The sequence below is a fragment of the Leptodactylus fuscus genome, chromosome 7 (assembly GCF_031893055.1).
Source record: "Leptodactylus fuscus isolate aLepFus1 chromosome 7, aLepFus1.hap2, whole genome shotgun sequence".
Lineage (NCBI taxonomy): Eukaryota > Metazoa > Chordata > Amphibia > Anura > Leptodactylidae > Leptodactylus > Leptodactylus fuscus.
Genome location: NC_134271.1, coordinates 69,185,242 through 69,209,270, shown reverse-complemented (window position 1 = coordinate 69,209,270; position 24,029 = coordinate 69,185,242). Strand labels below are relative to the sequence as shown.

At 40.5% G+C, this 24,029-nt stretch overlaps 1 protein-coding gene across 5 annotated transcripts in view; it reads right to left on the bottom strand.

The window, feature by feature from the left end:
* ZNF536 (zinc finger protein 536) overlaps window positions 1-24,029 on the bottom strand; it is a 460,947-nt gene that overhangs the window by 362,593 nt on the left and 74,325 nt on the right. For all 5 annotated transcript variants that reach the window (XM_075282092.1, XM_075282089.1, XM_075282095.1 and 2 more), the window contains exons 2-3: window positions 14,409-14,475; window positions 11,788-11,863 (exon numbers count right to left, since the gene is read on the bottom strand). The gene's annotated coding sequence lies outside the window, so the exon portion shown is untranslated. The remainder of the gene's footprint in view (window positions 1-11,787; window positions 11,864-14,408; window positions 14,476-24,029) is intronic.

Below are 24,029 nucleotides of genomic sequence, written 5' to 3'. Positions count from 1 at the left end.
TTGGAATGCTGTTTTTTTGGACACCATGCATAACGCCTTTTTGTATGACCAAACAACTCAATCTTTGTTTCATCAGTCAACAGGACCTTCTCCCAAAATGAAGCTGGCTTGTCCAAATGTGCTTTTGCATACCTCAGGCAACTCTATTTGTGGCGTACGTGCAGAAACGGCTTCTTTCTCATCACTCCCATACAGCTTCTCCTTGTGCAAAGTGCGCTGTATTGCTGACCAATGCACAGTGACACCATCTGCAGCAAGATGATGCTGCAGCTCTTTGGAGGTGTCTGTGGATTGTCCTTGACTCTTCTCACCATTCTTCTTCTCTGCCTTTCTCATATTTTTCTTGGCCTGCCACTTCTGGGCTTAACAAGAACTGTCCCTGTGGTCTTCCATTTCCTTACTATGTTCCTCACAGTGGAAACTGACAGGTTAAATCTCTGAGACAACTTTTTGTATCCTTACCCTGAACAACTATGTTGAACTATCTTTGTTTTCAGATCATTTGAGAGCAGGTTGTCCATGTTCGGCGACCATCAAACTTAACTGAACTTGAATTGTTTTGTAAAGAGGAATGGTCCAAAATACCTTCATCCAGGATCCAGGAACTGATTAAAAGCTACAGGAAGCGACTAGAGGCTGTTATCTTTGCAAAAGGAGGGTCTACTAAATATTAATGTCACTTTTCTGTTGAGGTGCCCATACTTTTGCACCAGTCAAATTTTGGTTTAATGCATATTGCACATTTTCTGTTAGTAGAATAAACCTCATTTCAATCCTGAAATATTACTGTGTCCATCAGTTATTAGATATATCAAAATGAAATGGCTGCTGCAAACACCAAAATATTTAGAACTAAAAATGATTAAGATTAATAGGGGTGCCCAATCTTTTTCATAGGACTGTATGGTAACCTGTGATCATACTCCTACCCACATCATAACATAGTCTGTGTCACTTAGCCCTGCACTTATTATGTTAGTGAACAGGTCACTGCCTGTCACAAGACCAGTGAAAGCTCTGCTGCTGAGATACTCTGTGCTGCTGGGATACTCTATACAGTTAGGTGCAAACATTTCTAGTCTGAGTTTGCGATCAGTCTGCTCATCACATTATTTCACTGCCGCTGACAGTGGTACCTCAAGGGGCACGGTGTATTTCAGCAGGGGACTTGTAATATTAAGGTTGATGTATCACCCTACACAGTCAGTACTGATCATAGAGTCACCTCCATTCCACTTAACTGTGGTTAGCAGCAGGAGATTATTTAAGGAATTATATTCATGACCTATCCTTTGGATAAGTCATTAATATAAGATTGTTGGGGGCCAAGACCCGCCTCAACACTGGTCCGCTGTTCTCTGAGCAGTGTACAGAGCCAGCAGCAGATGACTCCATATACTGTGCAGTGACCGGTCCTGTAACAGTACGGCACAGTCACTACACAGTGTACTGAGCCATTTACTTCTGTCTCTGTACAACGTGCGGAATATTACCGTATTTGATGCTGTCCGCATGGTCTAATATCCACAGGTAGGCTTGGAACTTACCGGGGTCACATAATACTTGACAGTGCAAAGTTAGACTAGATAGTCTCAAACTGCACCAGGTTTTCCAAAGTGTTTAATGCCGTTTGATAACCTGGCGAACGTTCAGAATGTCTAGTCTAACTTTACACCACTTATTAGTAGGCCTAGCTTGCAACAGAATTTTGGTGCAAAAACTTGGCACAGTTCCAACAGTTTTTCAAATTAAGACCACCTGTTATCATCAAGACCCATTCACCTGCCATAAAAGACACAGAAATTGTTATAACGTGTATAAAATGCATAAAACAAGTGGTGTAATATATGTGTTAATGGGACAACTGGCTGGTATCTAAGAAGTGACTGAGATGAATGGGATGGAGACAGAGACATAAAATCCTCAGAAAGCTTTCCTGTACAGTCTCACCCTTAGAACGGGATGTATCATCTTGGCATTTGTGTACTATGTGCCACTTCTGGCTCCTAAATCATTTACAAAGAAGCAGTAAGTTATTCTTTGTTAGTCTTACCACAACAACTTGGGTATAGAAAGTAGCAGACATCTCAGAAATGTATCAGTGGCATTCCTCCTATGACAGCCTTGTTCACAGACGTCACGTCTCCTCTGAAATACCTTACGAGAAGAGATAGACGAGGGAAAATTTGTTCTCACGGCTGCTCTTTTGGCTTTGCCACTGATCCTTGCCAAATCTACCTAACTTCTGACCTGTTAAAAGCACCATCTGCAACTCAAGGCGATGCTGATAATGGTATCATGATAAATACAGGACTGTAATTGTAGTGGCCTTGAATATATTCACATTTCATGGAGATGTGTATCAGGCGAGGGCTGAGACGTTGTACAAATGCTCCTATTCTATCCACGCGTTGCACAGAGTGTGTGCAGGAAAACTTCTTAACAATGGGAGAGGGGGATCGGCAGAGGTCGAGGTGCAGATGTATTCATTGCAAAAAATTCTTTGTAACAACTGTATGTATAAAGGCTGATTTTTCTAACATGAGGATAGAAAAAAAAATCATTGGATTATCTGTGTTATTAAGTATTATAGGGGTATGGGCAATGCCCAAGACCTGACTGTCGAGTGGCTCCGTGAAGGGCCCTTACCTGGCATTACTGGAAGAGATAATCTGTTTTTTTTTTTCCGGTGTTATTTATCTAAATCTTGCACCAGTTTTAACTTATTGCTCTTTATAATTCTGAACTGCCTCCATGATTGAGATGAACTACTTGTTCTACTTGTCTAATAGTGGAGCTGTCTGGTTTAGACAGGCCATTTTAAGGTATTCTATCAGAGCATTCAGAGTTAATAGAGAGGGGACCCTTGTGTGGGACCTCCATCAATTAGAGCAGAGAGCAGCTACAAGGAGCCTCTCAACACAATGCAGTCTCAGGTGAGAGGTGATAGGAGACGATCATCCATAGAGCACTTTTTTTAAGGTAGAAGCTGAATCAGTCAGGACTGTTGAGGCAATCCCAGAAAATTTGGGACTGTTGGCAATGATGCTACTGGATGCAGTGTTAAAGGGATGGGTATTGCGCTTTATAACTGTTTACTATATGACTGCATATCAGTTACTAGTTAAGAACAAAATGTTAAATGGTTAAAGACTAACAGATCAGCAGCCTTGGTTTTGAGGCTGTCGGTGGTACGGCAGCTCCTTATTTACAGATTCCCTTACACCCATAGACTGTTTTGAATGCTAATGCACGTGCTCCAATTAAGGAATGAAGAAACTGCTATTTTCCATGCTGAGATTTTCTAGAGAAACGGCAAAGACCTAAAGAGCCTGAAGCTTTTCAGGGAAGACCAGAGATTAAACAAACAGGGCCCAGCGAACATCTAAGCGAGCAACAGAGAGAGGACAAGAAACAAAGGTACAGTCAAGTAACATTACAAAACAGTTTAGTGATACTGAAGCCACTGTAGTGTCAGGGCAAAGGGGAACAGCACTGGCTCTAGGGACATCAGCTGGAAATGGACCTATCATGTTTTGGGGGATTTTGTCCATAAATGAATAATTTTAGGAAACTTTGTATAAAACATTATTTGAAAATATCAAAAATAAATATTAGTATTTTCTGTTATATGAGTTAGTGCCAGATTCAACTGGTGACTCAACATCATCCCTTCCCATTTCTTACGATAAAATTTCTGAGGTCTTGTGTAAAATAATATGGTTGTACTAACTGGGAGAGCACTAGAGAAGAAACTTTTCTAATTGAGCTCTGGTTTCCAGAATTGCCAACAGAGGACACACTGACAATCGAATGACTCAAACAAATGAGTGACTATGTATTGTAGGGTTACATTGAGTCCTGCAGAGCTCTTAATTTTTTTAGAAGGTCTTCAGTTGGCTGATAGAATGGTTGCAACATTCCATGCAAGGGACCCCACCTTCCTATGATGTCCATATGCCTAAATAGTAGAGGTGCTCCTATTTATGTTGACAGAAAAATGAGATGGTTGCAAAGGACCCACACTTCCCTTAACTTCTGTTGTCACCCTTACTGTACATACAATAGAGAGGGTATTTAGCTCAAGATGACTCTGTTCTTTTCGTAGCCATTACAAACATAAAGGGGAAGCCAGGCCAGGGTTCTTTTTGGCCTTCTCAAGTACAGTTGATGGAAAATTTCATAGTACATGTTTGCTCAAGGGTTTTATGCTTTACTACCTCTAGGAGGTCTACAGGCAATGCGCTGGTTTCAGGTCTGTAGAATATTGTAGACCTGAACTCAAGAAATGATATACCACCCAAAAACCTCCCAGTTGGATAGTCTCAGCTTCTGTCCTACATACTGAACCTGTGGCTATCAGAGGTCATGATGATTGTAATACTTCTTATAAAGAGCACCACCTTTATTACCTGCTGCAGTATCTACAGATACGGATACTGTGGCATAAAATGGTACAAGCTGGGGGTCCCATATGGACTTTAAGTACACCGCCATGTATCAATTCTGTATACTACAAAAATAACCTCATCTAAGCCACAGGTTATATCTAAAAATGATCAACAAAGATGCCCACAGTGGCAAGTAAGAGTTAAAATGTCTGCATTTAACCCTTTGTTGGAGCCTGCCAATCCACACCATACTCCCCCTCCTTTCTACAGTATAAAGCAGAAGCCGTAACTTTCAACTTGCAAGTGTGGGGCGAAAAACGGAGCTTCCTAGTGTTTTAAGTTGCTTCAAAGAGATACCATTTATTTGTTGTTGATTTTAGAAGATGTTTTTGAGTGAATGCAAAACAGATAATTAATTATGTTGATTGCTGAATGCTGAATCACGTTCTAACATTACCTGAGAGAGGAAAACATCTTCTAGAGCCTAATATGTTTTCACCCTCAAGTACGAATCACGACAAAAACCAAATTCCACCCCCAGTTGATATCCAAACAGGAATTAATAAAAAGAAGAAGAATTGGGAAGTAAAGAAGTGGTAGTTGTGGGAATGTGCGTCTAATTGCATGTTGGGTGAAGACAGGATTACGTCTTATTGTTAATGTGCTTTGTGTTCCTTCCAGAAGGTATCCTGCATTGGTTGTTATGTTCTAATCCCGTAACTACAATGTATAATATTTACATTTCTGTCTTCCTCCTATCACGGAAGGATGACCTACATATGTCACTTGAAGGAGAACGAGCGCTTTCTGAAAGCTATAATCAGCGTGCATTTAAGACAATAGCAACACGGCAACAACAAACAGGGAGCCTTCATTTCCAATCTAAATGAAGGGTTCTCGACCCAAGCAGGTGAAAGGAAACCAGGCCATTTTGTTGGTGGTACAGTGATGTCACCTTTAGGTTGCATTCAAATATAGCTTTAACAGACGAGTTACTAGGACACGTTATAGCTGTAAGTGAGATGGGTGATGTCAGGGATTAGTGCAGAATATGACGGATACATTAAGCGTTCTTGACTGATAGCAGCTGTTGGGTTCTTTAGGCTTCTTTGTTATGATATATTGTTTGTGTATGTCTCAGATTGCCTGGATATCTTTTACAGGCAACATTCATTTGCAAGTAAACAAGCCCTTGGTCACCAACTAAATATTGCAGATGTTAAACATTGATGACACCAGCCAAACCCAAACATCTGCTACAAGGATTCAGTAGTATATTCGGAGCGTAGTGATGTGCCACACCCTTTCTGTCTATGGTGGTTTTCTGACTTGACTTCATTCATGATGACATCACCAATCTGGTCGACAAAACACCATAAGAGTGGCTGAAACTGCAAGCTAATGGAATTGGAATTAATTGGGTCTAAAACCATTATAGGTTGATCTAGAACAAAACTGAGAGCCACATCTGGCTATAGAGTAATGAAGACAAATACGAAAACTTACAGTTCAATACTTTTACAAGTCCTATAGCAGTGATAAAAGTAGGGTAATTATTTCTATAAATGCACTGGTAGGGCCCTTTAAATGATAGGACTTGGGTAGGTGTATCGATCTTCCGTGTGACACAATGCATTCTGTGTATGTTGCTCTGTGATGGTAAGATTGCTCACTTGGCTCTACAAACGTTGACTTTTGAGATACTTGTATTTCACCCGAATGGCAATTGTGTCAAGGGGGTTATTCACAGAAGTGTGACAGTCATTAGCATTCTAAGCGACATTCATTTAAATGTCCATTAACCACCACTCACATCTATCTTGGTGTAGAGGGTATCCCCCAGAGTGGCATGGCAGCCTCCCAAAGTGGTCATAAATTCTCAACTGACTTCGGTAAATCTCAGTCTATATTTGGCATGAGTATTGGATGTATGTCTGTAGAGAATTTAGAATGCATCTCGCTCTTCTTTAGTCTCTAAGTGACACCCGCGTGTACATTTGCAGCCAGCTTCCATTAACCACCGTTATGCCAAATCTTCTGGTAGAAGAAGCTATCCATAAATATATTTAAAAAAAGTAAAAAATACTTAATAGACATCCTTGGATCCACATTTTTTGCCACAGACCATGTCTCAGTTCTCTACTCACTATGCAAGGGTCCCAATATAATCTGGCAAGTGGTGTCAAAATCCAAACAGCCTCTTGTCTTTCTTTCCCAACAGTTGTTAGAACAGGGTTAAAAATGGACTATAAAATAGGGATTGTTGAGAAGATGGCAATACAAAACAAAAACATCACAGCACACAAAGTATTGTAGCAATTTCTGCAAATTTGCTTCTTCTTTAAGAAATGATTGCATCTTGTGTTCCTCGCTTTTTTCCCCTCTCCATGCATATACTCACCTTGAAATTAATCAAGTCCGGACACTGTCAATATCTGTTCCAATGCAGAGACTATGCAGGTAATATTTATTGCTGAGGCAAAAAATAATAAAATATATACTTGAGGTTAATAGATAAATTGATATGCGCATAGAAGCCCATAAACAAAAGATACTAATATACGACAGAAAGCTCAATACCAGCTCAATCAGAACATAAATATGGATTTGGTGATACAAATGGACTCTGGAAGCTAAATTCTAATCATGTCAGCTCTGTAATATTAAAAATAAGAAATCGAAGAGGAGGACAAAATAGGATTCATATGAATGCATATTGTTAAGGTGGGGGGAAGGGTACTGCTAGATCCCCAACACTGAAGGAAATGTACACTGAAATATGCTAAATGTGATGCATGTGAATATCTGTCTGTCATTTGGACCTGCATCCACCTCACTTTAATTGTCTTCGGAATGCTAAATAGAGAAAGGTAATGAATTGATTAGAAAATCAATTAGTAAAACAATAGAGTTGAGCAATGACGCTTGTTGACTTGATATTCAAGTCAGAAAGAAGGATTTCATTGACTTCATTGTTATCTTCACATTTCACATGCCTTAGAATAATATTTAGGGAAAAAAAAGACAATTCATAGGGTTTGTAGTAAACCACCAAGTGATCAAGAACAGGGTGGGCCTGGATTAACCTTTGCCGAAGGGTTTACCATATATCTTGCTTCCAACAAATTAATAGGAATTCTGGAAACCTACATATGCCCTACTCATAGGATACTGTTAGGCTGAGTTCACACAGGGTATTTTGGTCAGGATTTTGAGGCTATATCCGCCTCAAAATCCTGACCAAAAAGACGGCTCCAATTGAAATCAATGGGAACCGGTCAGTTCTTTTTTCCAGGAGTCGTTTGTTCCGTCTCCCTGAAAAAAGAACGGACATACTTATTCTTCAGGCAGAGTCACCTCGCCAATCCACCTGAAGACACCACTGTCTAGGTCCATTCATTTGGGCCTAATCTGGATCGCAGTGCCGCGAATGTATGCCAATGCACTGCATCGGCATTCAGTCGCAGCTGCCCCATATTTGGACCGGAACCTGAAGCTGCCTCCGCGAAAAATTCCGATCCAAAAATACTCTGAACTCAGCCTTACTAACATGCATTGGCTGAGTCAATTTTCAGTAAAGAGTTCACATATATGTAGTTTCCACTGAATGAATAGGAGTCTTGAAAACCTACAAGTTCACTCATAGGATAGTTCAATCTACTTCAGGGGAAGATGGCTACAAATAAATGGTGGCCACCTCTTCTCTAAAAGTTCAGAGTGAAACCTTCAATGGAATGGTGGGCCATATACACATGGTTTCATTACAGGAAGGAGGATCCTGATAGGGACTGACCGAAACATCAATGGAGAGAGAACCACATATACCTAGTTTCCATTAAATGGGAATTGTGGAAACTTCAAACGCCGTTTCCCAGATAATACTATAACTTAACCTTCATTTAAATGGAAAATGGCTTTAAAAAGATTGTGGACACCTTTCAATGGATGCTCAAATAGAAACTGGCTTGTTTTCAGGATTAGTCTCTGTCCCATAGAGTGGCCTCCCTGTATCTGTCGCTGCAGTTCCTAGCAAGAATATTTATATTGCATATTGCCCATGCATTTCATAATGTAACAAGATCATTAAATACTGGCAGAAACCCTTGTTTTTATCATTTCTAATTCACAAATCCCCCCCCCCATCCCCACCTTCACCCCTGCCCCCCACACTCACACAATGGTGCCCTAGACAGCTGCCTTCTGCGTGTTACACCTTGTCTCAACCCTGGACACTGGTAATAGTATTGTTAGCTGTTCCATCCATCCAGTTTTAGAGAACCCAGCAGATAATCTAAAATAACATTGACGAGTTGTATAGGTTTTAATCTGTAATGATGTATAAACCCTCTTATATAACAGTCAGGTGTCTGGGTTAATATACTGATCCATAGCAATGCAGACCTCACTGTTGAGATTACCCCCCTCCAAGGCTCACAGAGAGGGCTGGGCAATAGTAAATTTCATTACGTCTGAGTAGCGAGGGGGGTGGGAGAGCTACAAAACAGTAATCCTGTCTTTCAGCATAAATGTTATAGGAAGCTATGAATTCGGTAGATGTGAATGGGATGTTAGTACATGTTTTACTAAGGTATTATAATGGCAGCCTATTATTAGATCACATTAATCATTACTGTGCCAAAGGCACTGACAGGCTCGCTGAATACGATTGAAAGGGTTGTAATGGATATAAATTACCTATTGTGTGATAAAAGGATTTTTACTAAGAAGGTAAGAATAAAACAGCAAATTCAAGTCTGACTGCCGTAGAAAAAACCCCAAAAATAAAAGTAAGTCAGACTCAGGGAAATTCTCATATTCGGGAGGTAAGCAGTTTTTAAACAAGGTGGCCCATAAGACACATAAATTGTATACTATGCAAAATTAATTTCTTGATGCATAATGCTATCAGGTTGGAGCAGCAGCGGCTTCTATCCAGGAAGTGATTTTCTAGACGGCAAAATCTCTTTAGCATGGTGACATTCTGTGAAGTGACAGCACAAAACGCTCTCCCCGTTTCTGCCACCTACTCTGAAATCATTCCCTTGCTGGAGAGGGTATATGTGGCTCCCTCCCTGAGCGCCTTGATGGCAATCGTCTACAGACTCACTCCTACAATTCCAGCTCAACAGAAATGTCTCGGCAATGTTGACGTCTTCTGCTGGACATGTTAACTAGAGGACCCCAAGTAATGAGTCTGCAGATTGCAGTTTAACCTCATGTCAGGTGCACTGTAGTTGTCAGCTACAACAGAGACTTCACTAGCGTACTAGAAAGGAGTCTCTATCAACGCTTTGCAGCGTTCCCAAGCCAAGTATTCTCTGTTTAAACAAATTACAGGTTAAAGTACCCCAAAGGCTATTGTCATATACTGTGCTGCCTATTATACGCAAAACATATAGTGTCCACAGTGCCTGTGCCCCTTATGGCCGCATATGACAAAGTTGTGCACCTAGGGGGTCTATATCATAGAAAATTATTCTGGAAGCCCATCTGTTACTCCTAGTGATACAAACAGAAATAAGGAACAGTAATGTCAAGAGACATGAGAAACGTGTAACATCAGCGGGGAACTGTTGTATCATTCAGTGCCATGCCTTTATGACCTGACTCTAGTAAAAGCTGCTATGACATTATGAGACAAGATGTCGGCTTGAGGTAATTGGTGGGGCTGTACTGTCACTCTCACTGATGACAGTCATGCTCTGTAATGCATGTTTGTGTTAGGAAGTATTTGCACTTCCCGAGAAATCATTTTGCAGCACTTTTTCTTAAAGCTCTATATTGTACTATATTTGTATATTCTAGTTACGCTTCCTGAAATTCTACATTGCATTGTTACCCTTCGTTCACATCTGCGTTCAGTATTCCGTTTGGGGTGTTCGCATGGGGACCCCCCGATTGGAATACCGAATGCAACTGCAAGCGAGGGGCAGTGAAAGCACACAGACCCCATAGACTGCAGATGTGAACGAAGCCTTACTCTGGGAATGAATGAATAAATTGACAACTGGATGTTACTATGTCAATGGGTTGTCTTTCTACAGAGTCAGATACTATTCAAACAGTGCAGGTCCACATTTGATGTACTTATGGTGTAATTTTTCATGAATGCCATACTTGCCCATTCATTTCAATTTCTTTTTATTCAGACATCAGTGCTTTTTGGCAGATCATAGGTAGGAGCCTTAGGGCTAGTTCACACGGAGTTCCGCATGTACACATTCAGTCACGGCTGCCATGACTGAACAATGCATCTCGTTGCGGCATTTCATGATGGATTAGGCCCAAATGAATGGGCCGAAGCCTCGCGCCGTGGACGTAGCAGGATAGGGCAGTTTGCTTCTTTTTAATGCTACTAGGTAGCAGAAAAAAGAAGCGAGCAGCTTCCATTGAAGTCAATGGGAGCCATTTTTGGCAGCGGATTTTGAGGCGGATTCCGCTTCAAAATCCGCTGCCAACTTCCTCCGTATGAACTAGCCCTTAGGATTTTGTAAGGTGACTAGTCTACTAGAAAAGAACCTCATAATCACCTGTCCCCAATGCTCCTGTGTCCTCCAAGTGTGGGCCGGTCCTTCTGCTGGGCTGTCTTCTCAAAGTGAAATTCCTTTCTGTTGAAGTCGCTGATTGACCTCAGTGGTCATGTGACCGCTAAGGTCAATCATAAACCTCAGGAAAGGATGTTAGAGGTAGTGATGGCACGTGTCCTTCGCTGAGGTCACTGCAGTCAAGTGTGGTGGGGACTTCCACCAGAAGGCAACAACGGACCAGCAGGACTGGACCATGCTGGGTGGCACCATAGCACTGAGAAAAGATGGTAATGTTTTGGGGTTTTTTCACCTCTCCTGGCTTATTTAAAAAAATAACATTTTTCCCAGAAAACCCCTTTAAGTTCTCTCATCTGGAGGCTTCCAAATCACCAGGATAGCCAGTTTTGATATCTACGATGATTGTACTACATGGGCCATGGTCATATTATGAACGGTAGCTTGGTGTAGAAATATTGGAACACATCTATATATCTTAAAACAAACAACCTGGATCAAACCAACATACAACCATTTTATGAGAAAAGAGGTGAAATGGACTGAGGGGTTGTGTTGACTGAGGATCATGAGATGCCACCAGAAGAAGGATATTCTAAAAACTGAAGTGCTGACAGGTGGGGGAGTGATATGCCAGGAAAAGAATGATACAAGGAGGGAAGGGAAGACTTAAAAGGGATTAGCCAGGAAATAAAGTATCATTTCTTGAGCAGAATATCGCTGACTACAATGATCAGGGTTCAGCTACAAGGCAATGAGTCTGGAACGCTGACAGTGAAGTGGAAAGGTAGCTGTCGCATGGAAATTGTGATGAAATAAGACAATTGACTAAAATAATATAATATTAGACTTACCCAGTCTGTAGACTCAAACATTCAGAGCTGTCTTATGGAGAACCACTGAACGCAGAGAAGGTGCAGATATTCATTACTAAAAGAAAGATGGGAATTACTTTGTTACAGCCATACATTAGCAATATTACCAACCTGCATTGCACTACTGTACATTTTTCCAACAAAAGTATGCACATGGGCTAAAGAACCCCTACTGTATTATTAAGAGTATCCTTCGCTCACCAAAGAATATCAGTTTAGACTGAACCAGCAAATACTAGACCAGGGATCAGCAACCTTCGGCACGCCAGGTGCTGTGAAACTACAACTCCCCACATGCTCAATTCACTTCCATGAGAGTTACAAGAACATCACAGCAAGTATGCACACTGAGAGTTGTAGTTTTACAACAGCTAGAGTGCCAAAGGTTGCCTACCCCTGTTCTAGACAATACAGCAGAATCTCTCCCTTAGTGTGTGTGTGATACTTAATCTGGTAGAGGGAATAAGGGGTAATAAATGCTACTGCATGATGGGCAAAAGGGGCAGAATTAGAATATGAGACATCTGAGTTAGAGATGAGCGAACACTGTTCAGAACAGCCGTTCCGAACAGCACGCTCACAGCACGCTCCCATAGAAAGGAGTGGAAGCGGCTGGCACGCGGGGGGTTATGCGGTCGGCCGCCGGCAAAGTCTCCGTGCCAGGTGCTTCCATTCATTTCTATGGGAGCGTGCTGTTCGGATCGGCTGATCCGAACAGTGTTCGCTCATCTCTAATCTGAGTAGCTCAGAGCACACATCATAGCTTTGAAACTCTAAGATACAGAAAAAGAGAGGAAAAGATCCCAAATATACAGGTGAGGCTGTATTCCCATCAGTGTTTAGTTATGCATTCTTCTGGTCCTGGCAAACAGAAAAACAGATCTATAGGATGCTATGATGGACACAACAGATCCCGATGGAACCCATTAATTATAAAAGAGGTTTTTTTTAACTGAAATCACTGGTTGAAATAGTCAGACTTGCTGCGATTTATGATTAAAAGTCTGACTAGAGGATGTTATCTTTGCAAAAGGAGGATGTACTAAATATTAATGTCACTTTGCTGTTGAGGTGCCCATATTTTTGCACCGGTCAAATTTTGGTTTAATGCATATTGCGCATTTTCTGTTAGTACAATAAACCTCATTTCAATCCTGAAATATTACTGTGTGCATCAGTTATTAGATATATCAAACTGAAATGGCTGTTGCAAACACCAAAATATTTAGAACTAAAAATGATTAAGATTAATAGGGGTGCTCAAACTTTTTCATAGGACTGTATGTGTGGTCCAGGGCGGATCTTGAATAGGCCTAAGCCCCAGGTGTAGGTTCCAGGCTTAGGATCCGGCCTTACAGCATCCGAGCAGTTTAATATCAGTCTGAAAAACTATAAACACTATGCATTGACATGTGCAGTGTCCTCAATACTATATTATAATCCATCTGTTGGATATAATCAGTGTTACACTATAGAAACATTGCAGAATAGAACAGCAAAAGATATAAATATTTGACAATATAAAAGTAAAATAACAAGAAACAATCCATCCAATAATCTGACATCTAGTAGATTTAGATTAAAGGAACTCCACTATACTTCATAGTCTTAAATGAAACAATATGTCAAACTGATCAGAAAAGTATCTTTCCAAATTGTTATAAAATAGCATCCTCAGTTTCCTCAGAAATTTGCACATAGTAAGTGTAATGCAAAAAAACTGCCTAAAAATAAGGACTAATGATTTAAAAATGTGTAAGAGAGTCATAGACTGTCACGTCCTGCCTAGCGCAGCAGTCATTGGCCAAAAATCTGGGGCGGGGATAAGTAAACTTATCTGGACGAATGTATTAAGAGCAGGGGAGAGAGATTTATGAAGAGACTGCGACTAGGAACCAGATTGGAAATATATAGTTGGTAGATTTCCTGGTGTAGGTTTCCATTAAAACTACATAAAACTGGAATAAGTTATTTATTAGTTTGCTTACTTGTATAGCCCCAGTATATTCCACAGCACTTTACAGGCGTTGTTCGTCACTGTCCCATATAGGACAATCTAAAATCCCTAACAGTGTGTCTTTGGATTGTGGGAAGAAACTGAAGTACCTGGAGGAATCCCATGCAAACTCCTTGCCAATGTTGTCCTTGGTAGGATTCAATCTTGGGACTCTAGCACTGCAAGGCTACAGTGCTAACCATTGAGCCACCTTGCTGCCAAGAAATCTGTTTGGCTAAGACAACCCCACCCCATCCCACATTCCCACAATGTGGCAGGCTAGGCATGACCAGGGCTTGTGGCACATGTTTAGTACAAAAAAGGGTCTTGCACCAAACGTGCACCTCAATATCAGCTCTGTACATGGGAAAACTGGCGTAGAGAGATTGATGCTATCCCGCCCATCATCTTTTGCATCATGTAATGAATTCAGGAGGCTACTTCAATGCAGGACAATGGTTTATAATCAGAGGCTTTACAGTTATTATGAAACCACAACCTAAAAAGTGCAATGATATAAAAGAAAGGAGCAGGGCACAAAATATCAATACAAATGTATTGAAGAAACTGTAAGAACTTTACTGCACACATACTAGGGACTCACCTGTAGATCTTGCACTCGAAGGTCAGTGGAACTTTTGATAGAGGTATATACAGGACTGGAACCCGTTCTGTAAAACAAAAACAGTCTAAGGTTTGCTATAATGTACTGTAATGTACTAACGTTTATATTTTAGCCATCATCAATAATATATGTAAGAAAGCAATATATCATGTATTTATGTATCCATCTATGTATATATCTCATATCTACACTTTAAGGACAGAAGTAATGGGACAACTACAGGAGCTTTTAGGACATCTCATTCTAAATCTATAGGTATTCCTATAGAGTTGGTTCCTTAAAATAGCTTCCACTCTTTTGGGAAGGTTTGTGTACAAGATTTTGGAACATGTCTAAGGGAATTTTAGCCCATTCATCCAGAACTCATCCAAACATGTCATTAGGCCTGTTTGTGCACTGGGGCATAGTCATGCTGCAACAGAAGAGAGACTAGTACACCAAACTGTTCTCACATAGTTGGAAACATACAATTGTCCAAAATCCACACGTTCAGAAGTAAGATTCCAGCAAAATCATAGCTCCTTGGTTAAAACTTAGCGTTTATTGATTGTAGACAAAATTCATAAAATCATAATCATTTGTGTGATGAACCACACTAGATACATGCAATCGATGGAGCAACAGCTGACGCGTTTCGAACACAGTAAGTGTTCTTAGTCATAGCTATGACTAAGAACACTTACTGTGTTCGAAACGCGTCAGCTGTTGCTCCATCGATTGCATGTATCTAGTGTGGTTCATCACACAAATGATTATGATTTTATGAATTTTGTCTACAATCAATAAACGCTAAGTTTTAACCAAGGAGCTATGATTTTGCTGGAATCTTACTTCTGAACGTGTGGATTGCAATCACCCTAGCCGAAAGGGAATTTTCCGGGCAGACTCAACCTCCTCCAGAAATAACGTGAGTGCGATTTTTCAACTACCGCATACACATATTTTTTGCACGTAGAGCTGTGTTTTTTCCTCATACCCTTCCCTGCATAATGCTAAATTGTCCAAAATGTCTTGGTCTGCTGAAGCATTAAGATTTACCTTCACTGGAACTAAGGAGCCTAGGCCAACCCCTGAAAAACAACCCCATAGCATTATTCCTCCACCAAACTTTACACTTGGTACAATGCAGTCAGACAGGTCTCAAACAATTGGTTTGTAACTCTGCAGTTACTGAGTCAGCAGAGCGTTGGCAACTTTTATGGACCATGCGCCTTAGTACTTGATAACGCTTCTCTACAACTTAGCCTGCCACTTCACAGCTGAGTCGCCGTGGCTCCTAATAGAGAAAAATAACCGAAACTGCCCATCAATCCAGATAACTAACATAATATTCGGCACGTCAGTTATTTCAGTTTGGTTATTACATTATTTGTGAGCATTTACTTGCAGTTTCATTCAGACCGAACATGTCTGGACTGGAACTGCTATTATATTCTGGGACTCTTCAGATGGCGATGGCAGAGTATGATTAGCATGGCCCATGGGAGAAAACATAAAAAACAGTGTTACTGTCCTTGCCTGGGCTCCGGGAGTGATCTTCGTCCTCTTCCAGACTCCTGAATTATGCCAGGGACTGCTAAGGCTTGTGATTGGTCCTCAGCTGTCACATGCCGTAGTGACTCAAAGATGAAAGTGTGAAGACATTGATCATGCTTTCATTGTGTCACAACGCCATGTACCACTGAGGCCCATTCACAGACCTCAGTGGTCTCTAACGTCATTCATCAGGCCTGGAGCAGCAGCGGAGCCCAGGGGAGGGGAGTAACACTGGTTTTTAATGTTTGCTCACCTCCCATGGATTTCTGCTAGTTATACTCATACTTATTCAAACCAAATGGATCCGCCAGACTAACAAAACAACACCTACTCACACTTGAAAAGGGGCATGTTTTTAAAGGGTGTGACCTCATTAATCGGCATTGATCGTAATCGAGGTAAAATTACAATTAATTGCAATTTTAATTCAGGTAGGGTTCACACTAACGTTGGTGTCCGCTGAGTTGTCCGTTTAAAAAAAACGGACAGCTATCATAATGGACACAAACGGACAGTAACTGATGGCTATCAGTTACTGTTTGTTATATGTTCGTTGCTCATAGACCTCAAAAAACGGACACTTAGGGGCTGTTCACATGGAGTAATGCGCCGCGCATTGTGCCCCAAATACACGTTTTTTTTTGTATAACGCGCGTAATTTTGCGCGCATAATATTACGTGCGCAAAATTATTTGCGTTATACGGGGGGGAAAAAGCCATTGAACTCAATGGCTTACTGGATTTTACACTTGTATTTGGGGCACAATGTGCGGCGCGTTACTCTGTGTGAACGGCCTCTTACTGTCCGTTTGAAAAGTCCTGCTTGTAGGATTTTTTTATCCGCTTGAGAAAACGGACATGGTTGTAAACGGACACTAAAGGACACAAGGTAAAATCCCATTGAAATGAATGGAAATTGCAAACGGAACAGCTAGTGTACGTTGCTAGAATCTTGCACGGACAATAGTCACGGACACTGCTGAGCAAACACCAACGTTAGTGTGAACACCCCCTAACATATCAGAGAATACAATGATTTTTGGGAGTTCTACTTCAGGCTAAGGCCCCATGTAGTAGGCCGCAGCAAAAAAAACATGCAGAAAAAAATGTGGTTTCCTCTGTGAACTTTCTGTTTTCATTATACCTATAAGGAAACTGCCGTCGTTTCCATAGGTAACTCCAACAACATATTTGCCATTATTATTGTTATATTGCAGTCTATTGCAGAGTAAAAAGGAAATGTATATTTACAGTGGTCCCAGTTGCCTGAAGTAAAATCGGAAGTGGAAAATTATCCAGCCTTGTCGTCTCTGTTCCCTGAATTAGGAGGCACCAGGTTACAAGCCTCGGATACTAACAGGTATGCTGTCTGTCTACAGCCGTATATTAAAGACCAGGTTACAGTCTTTTTTAGAACAATCTCTCATATCTAATCCATCTCATAGCTGTGACAACATATCAACAATGAGACATATTTCTGAACCATGTCGAATCAATGTCTTGAAAAGTACCAGACACCTAAAGTGAACATTTTCTACAGACGTACAGGCCAGTCTGACTTGGTACTAAATAAGATATAAAGCCCATTTAGCTGCGGCTCCCTGTGACCTCCAGTTCTTATCCTCTGCCCCGTCTAGTGTGGTCAGGACGGATATTCCATTCTTCATTAGATGTAACCAGCTCTTGAAGCTATTTTAATTGACTTATAAAACATTCATAAAAGATCCATCGTTTCTTAGCATCTTCTGTAACTGGTGAATATTGCTATTTATATACTCAGGATTATTCAGGCCTTCGACCAATTAGTCAATCAAAAGAGGTGAAATATCTATAAATCCAAGGATCTAAACTTCTATGACACATATCTAATGTATTCGTCTCCTAATCAATCCATCTGTGCATTAGTTTATCAATCTAATTCCTGATCTATCTATCTATCTATCTATCTATCTATCGTTTGTTTGTTTTTTTATTTATCTCTCATATAATTTACATATGTAAATGTAAACATTTATAGATCTCTCCGTCTCATAATCTATCCTTGTATCTTCACTAGGGTTGAGCGATCGTGTTCGGAAAAGATCGGATTCCGATCGGCGATAGAGAAAATTTCGCGATCGGAATTCCGAACACGATCTATTTAGGTGGGATCGAGATCAAGTATTATTTCCCCAGTATTTCCCCTCAGCCTTCACACTGAGTATATAGTGTATACTCAGTGTGAAGGCTCCGCTGCGGTTCCATAGGAATGAATGGAAGCAGCCGGCACACAGCCTTAACCCCCTGCGCGCCGGCTGCTTTCATTCATTCTAAAGGGAGACTAAACTAACATGTCTCGTAGCTACTTACCTCCAGAGATGGCTGCTCCGCTGCTCCGGTGTTCTTCTCGCTGCCACTCCCCGCTGCAGTCTTCTTTGCCTCACTGCCCCGCCTCCCAGGTTAGTGTTTAAAGAGCTAGGAAGGCGGGGCTTGTGGCTTAGGAGAGTGTGGGCGGGTACAGGGCAGGGAGACGTGACGTCTCCCCTCCCAGTACCCGCCCACACTCTCCTAACCTGGGAGGCAGGGAGCAACGAGGCAAAGAAGACTGCAGTGTGGAGTGGCAGCGAGAAAGGCAGCGGAGCAGCCATCTCTGGAGGTAAGTGGACACCAGGGATTAAAAAAAAATCCTCTGGCTACTTAGTGATTCACTACACAGCCTGGATTCTAACAATTAAAGCGTTCAATTGTTAGATTCCATGCTGTATAGTGAATAGGATTGCTTTTAAAATCTGATCTCCGATTAATAAAAAAATCCCATTGACTTGCATTGGGATCGGAATCGGGATCGAGATCGGGTTGGAATGAAAAATGATCGGAAATCGGATTTTAAAATCGATCCTGAAAAGTCAAGATCGGCTCAACACTAATCTTCACCTCTTTCTCATATGTTAATCACATCATTTACCTAATATTTACGTATCTCATATTGATCATTAATTTATCAATCTCATATTGTATTCTTATATCTACAACACATTTGGAAAGTCTACAAACCTTTTCATTTTTCTAACCTTTTGTTATCTTGCACCTCAAGTTTTCACCCATCGTTCCGCACTCAATACCCCATACTGACAAAGTCAAAACAGAATGTCACAAATCTTTGCTAATTTGTCGTAAAGTAAAAGCTAAAATTTTGCATTGCCATAGATATTCAGACCCTTTACGCAGTACTTAGTCGAAGACCCTTTGGCAGTAATATCAGCCTCCAGTCGTCTTGCGTATGACACCACAGTGTTTGCACACCTGGAGTTGAGGATTTTCTGCCATTCTTCTCTACAAACCTTCTTGAACTCTGTCAGGTTGTATGAGGACTGTCAATGGGCAAGCATTTTCAGGTCTCTCCAGAAACATTAGTTTGGGTTGACGTTGGGACTGTGAATAATGTTACTCAGGAACATAAGCTTTGCCACTTCTGTGTTTTCTTGACTGTCTAATTAGTATAGGGGTTTAAAACACACAACCCCAGAGGCTGCAATTTGCGGCCTTCTCTCCTGTGCTGCCAATCCAGTAGGATCGGCAGAATCGGGAAGAAAAGACCTCAGTTCTGTTTAAATCTCAGTCAGTGACTATTGTGTTCTTTGTCGCTTCTCTTACCAGGGTTCTTCTCTGATTACTTAGTTTGGTAGGCTGGCCGGCTCTAGGAAGAGAACTGGTTGTTGTAAACCTTTTCCATTTAGGAATTATGGAAGCTGCTGTGTTCTTGGGAGCTTTCAGTGCAGCAGACATCATTTGCATCTTTCTCTAGATATGTGCTTTCACACAGTCATGTCTCCGAGCTCTACAGGAAGTTCTTTCCTCTTCATGGTTTGGTTTTTGCTCTAACATACATTTACCATTGGTGGCCTCCATTCAAGGTGTAGAAATAGCTCAAAAATATCAAAATGGGAGTCCTCCCAAGCTGAATTTACAGTATCATACCAGAGGGTCAAACTTGTTCTTAATTTTTAATACAATTGACTAGATTTCTAAAATTCTGTTTTCACATTATAAATACAGGAGTAGTCAGTGTGAGATGAAAACTTGTCTCTTTTTCATTGTAGTACAAAGCCTCAACATAACAACAAAATGAGGGGAAAAAAACATCTGCAAGGAGTTTGTATGTTCTCCCTGTGCTTGCATGGATTTCCATCCCATATTCCAAAAAGCCATACTGATAGGGAAAAATGTACATTGTGAGCTCTATGTGGGGCTCACAATCTAAATTTAAAAAAAAAAAAAAGTGAAAAAGATAAAAGGGTCTGAAGCCTTTCGAAATGCATTGTCAATGCATCCTCTATCTTATATTAATACACCATATTTTCTATGTACAGTATCTATATCTATCTGTCATAAAACAACCTCATATTTTGGAATTATCCAGGTTATCATGTTTGTGTACCTATCCATCTTTCTGTGTATCCAGCTATATACCTGTACCAACCTAACAAATAATACACATCTACATATCTATTTACAGTATGTCGTATCCATCTATGTACGGTCTACTGTGTGTACTACCCATCTTTTTACTATGTATCATACATGGTATCCATCTATTTACATTATGTTGTACCCACCAATCTTTTTTTAATCAATCTACTGTATCTAGAACCTACCTATTTATATAGTAACCACCTATTTACATAGTGGTCATTTATTTGTGTAGTACCCATCAATCGAAATGTAGAATAGTACCCATCTATTAATGTACTATCCATCTATTTATGTAGTAGCCACCTATTTATTTAGCACCAATCTATTTACCGTATGATCTATCTATCTATCTATCTATCTATCTATCTATCTATCTATCTATCTATCTATCTATCAATCTATCTATCTATCAATCTTTGGGGCCCAACTATCTATCTAATTAAATAGTACTCATCTATCTATGTATTATATACCTCTCTATTTGGAGCCCAGCTATGTATGTAGTACCCATCAATCTATCTTTTATGTATTGCCTACAGTATCTTTCTCATGATTTGGAGCTCATCTATCATCTACAGTATATTTGTAGCTTCTATCTATTTATGTAGTCTCTATCTACCTATGTAATTCCCATCCATCTATACTCTTATATGCAGTTATATCTTTAAACATATATTTCACAGTACACATAATTTTGGTTCATTTTTCTGGAAATCTTTATAAGAACTGGGGGAAATATTAAGAAATGATGGCAGATTAATGAACTATGTGCAAATATTCTGCACAAATTATGACAACCATCATGCTACGGGCGGCACAGGTTGTGACTTTAGCGCCTGGGAGCCATTGTAATTACAAGCCTCTGTGCTAACGATAGAGAGAACCCATTTTCTAACCCAAAATCAAGAGTGAAACACTACAGCAATCACCGGCTACAAAGACTGTGAACCCTTCTCCGCTGTCTGATTATGCAAAACTAAATAGACCTAAATAGACCCCAGCCTTCTGCAAATTATGTACAGTGTTCACTAAATTATGATGAAGCCTGTAATTTCACAGCAATGAGGAGGTTATTAATCCTCATCCGTGTGGACAATGATGTGAGGAATTCACTAGATTGTACAATTGGATCCATTAAAAAAAAAATCCACTTTTATTGAGCAAAAATACGCAGGTCTTGTGGCGGCCGGAGCCAATTGACACAATTATAGGGACTCTCGTCCCGATGCATAATATTAAAAAAAATGTGCACGAAAATCCCATGATTCCTTGCAGGATGTGCTCGGGGAGGGAATTAGTTCAGAACTACCAGCTAATGGTTTGGTGCAGGGAGAAAGCTTCACTGGGCTGCAAGAGACACTTCTGCCTTTTGTCTCATCTGATCACTTGCTAAGAAATACCCAGATGGGCACTTCATGCCCAGTCATGCTAATTTGCAGCTTCTTAAAGTACCATGTTAAATAACTCAATCCCCTAATTATGACAGCATGCTACTTTGGTTATGGGTCTCAGATCACTCACTACTAGTTCAAGTCAGCCTAGGAATAAATCCACAGCTAAGTGCAAGTTTTTATGGAACGTCAAGGACCTGTGTCCTGCTTCCAGTGTGGTATATTTCAAACCACCCTGAGCTGACCTTCTCTGGAGTTACTGATACCCAACATCTGTGGTCTGAAAACACATTATTCTAAAAAGTCTGAATTGACATAATAACTGACCAAGTGTCTCTTCGTCTGTCTTATGTCACACCCCCAAGCAGATTCGATTTTTCTATTGGAATTTTCCATTCATGAATCTGTCGGACAAAAATATTGTAGACAAATACAAGGCAATATTTTTTACCAAGTTTCCAAAAGGAAGAGTAAAATTGGCACCAGGACAGCTCCCGTAAAGGTTAAGAGAGAGTTTCCTAAGACTAAAGCTGCATGTTACAAAAATCTGCAAAGTGAATTGGATTCTAGCAATCTGCACATTGCAGAAAAAAACTGCAGCGGAAAAGCTGCGTTTTCAAAAATGTCCACGTTTTTGAAAATCGCAGCTTGTCAACTATACCTGCAGAAACAGTGGCATTTTCCCTATAGATACAATAAGCTCAGGGCCCCACGGGCCGGAAACGGTGCGATTTGACCATGGTGGAAACGCTTCAGGAAAAATTGCAGCATTTTACAGTAACTGCCAAATGGATGAGATTCTTCAGAATCCCATGCCCACTTTGCAGTAAAAATTGCAGCACGGACACGCTGTGATTTCCAAAACCACCACGGTTTCAGAAATTGCAGCATGTTAATTATATCTACGGAAACGTTGGCGGCTTCCCCACAGATATAATTGTAATAGAAAGTCCGCAGAGGAAAACTCCGTAAACTTTCTGTTTAAAGCGCTGTGGGAAGAACCGCGATGCGTTCTTGCCACGGTTTTACCTGCAGCACTTTATAGCTGCGGGTCATCTCATGGGGACTTAGCCTAAGGGGAGAAAGTCTGCAGAGAAAAAGTCTGCGAAAATACAATGAAATGTCATGAAACGGTTCTTTTCGCTGAATTTCGCTATGTGGGGCCTTAGCCTATATATAAAGATCTGTTGAGTTATGAAGTGATTTATCTCAACATCTTTTGGACTGCGTTGAAAATACATGTCAAAAAAGAAAGGTAAATCAATGTATAACCAACTGACAGCTTCCAAAAGACACTGTTTTCCTTTCCATGTTGTGAAAGAGGCCCTATGGTTGCATACTGTGTATCCACAGTCTTCCATATTGTTTCATCACCAAGAATACTTGGCATTCAGCAGTCAGAAATCTCGATGACCACCCTAAAGACCCCAAAAAGTCCACTGCATAAAACCTTAGGCAGCTCAGTAAAGGGTCTGTCAGTCAGTGGGCACTGTTACCAAGGTAAGACCCTACAAGTATTATCATTAGTATTATTAGTACTTAACCAATCAGGTGTGCCAAGATGTTCTTGTTTCAGCATGTTAGGCCAGGAGAGAGAGGTTCCTTCCTATCCATGTATCTGACTGGTCATGTGAGCTTGGATACATTCACACATCATTTTCAGTAAGAATTCCTTATACATGTCCTAATAATACAGGGTATGTCCGGTAATAAATACAAAATTACTACAGTAATTCTTTTTTTTAACTCAAAATTCATAGGTATGGAATTAAGACAATCATGCATTGGTCAAAAAGAATCTCAATGCCAAACCACCCACAAAGATTCTTCCAGGATTAGGAGCTCAGGCATTGGAGACACCTTTGGACAACCTGGGCAAACATTTACCATCCATCCAATAAACCCACTTTCCAGTACATCATCTGTCTCAAGTGTCCTTGTAGCAATGCAATTATCTTAAGTGAAGGTCTCAAGACAATAAAATAAATGTCTCTCGTCAACGTGACACTTTCCAAATGTGATTTTTGCCTGATTCTGGATGTCGCTTTGGAAATCTCCCAAATGAATCTGGGTTCAATTAATGAAATGTTTTATATCAGTTAATTAACTATGCGCAGGGTGACTCAAGACAAACTGAATGGGGTTCAGGCCTGGAAGGCGTTGAAACTTATTGTATAAGTAGAGTTGGTACACCTCCATGATCGTGTCTATAGGATTAGAT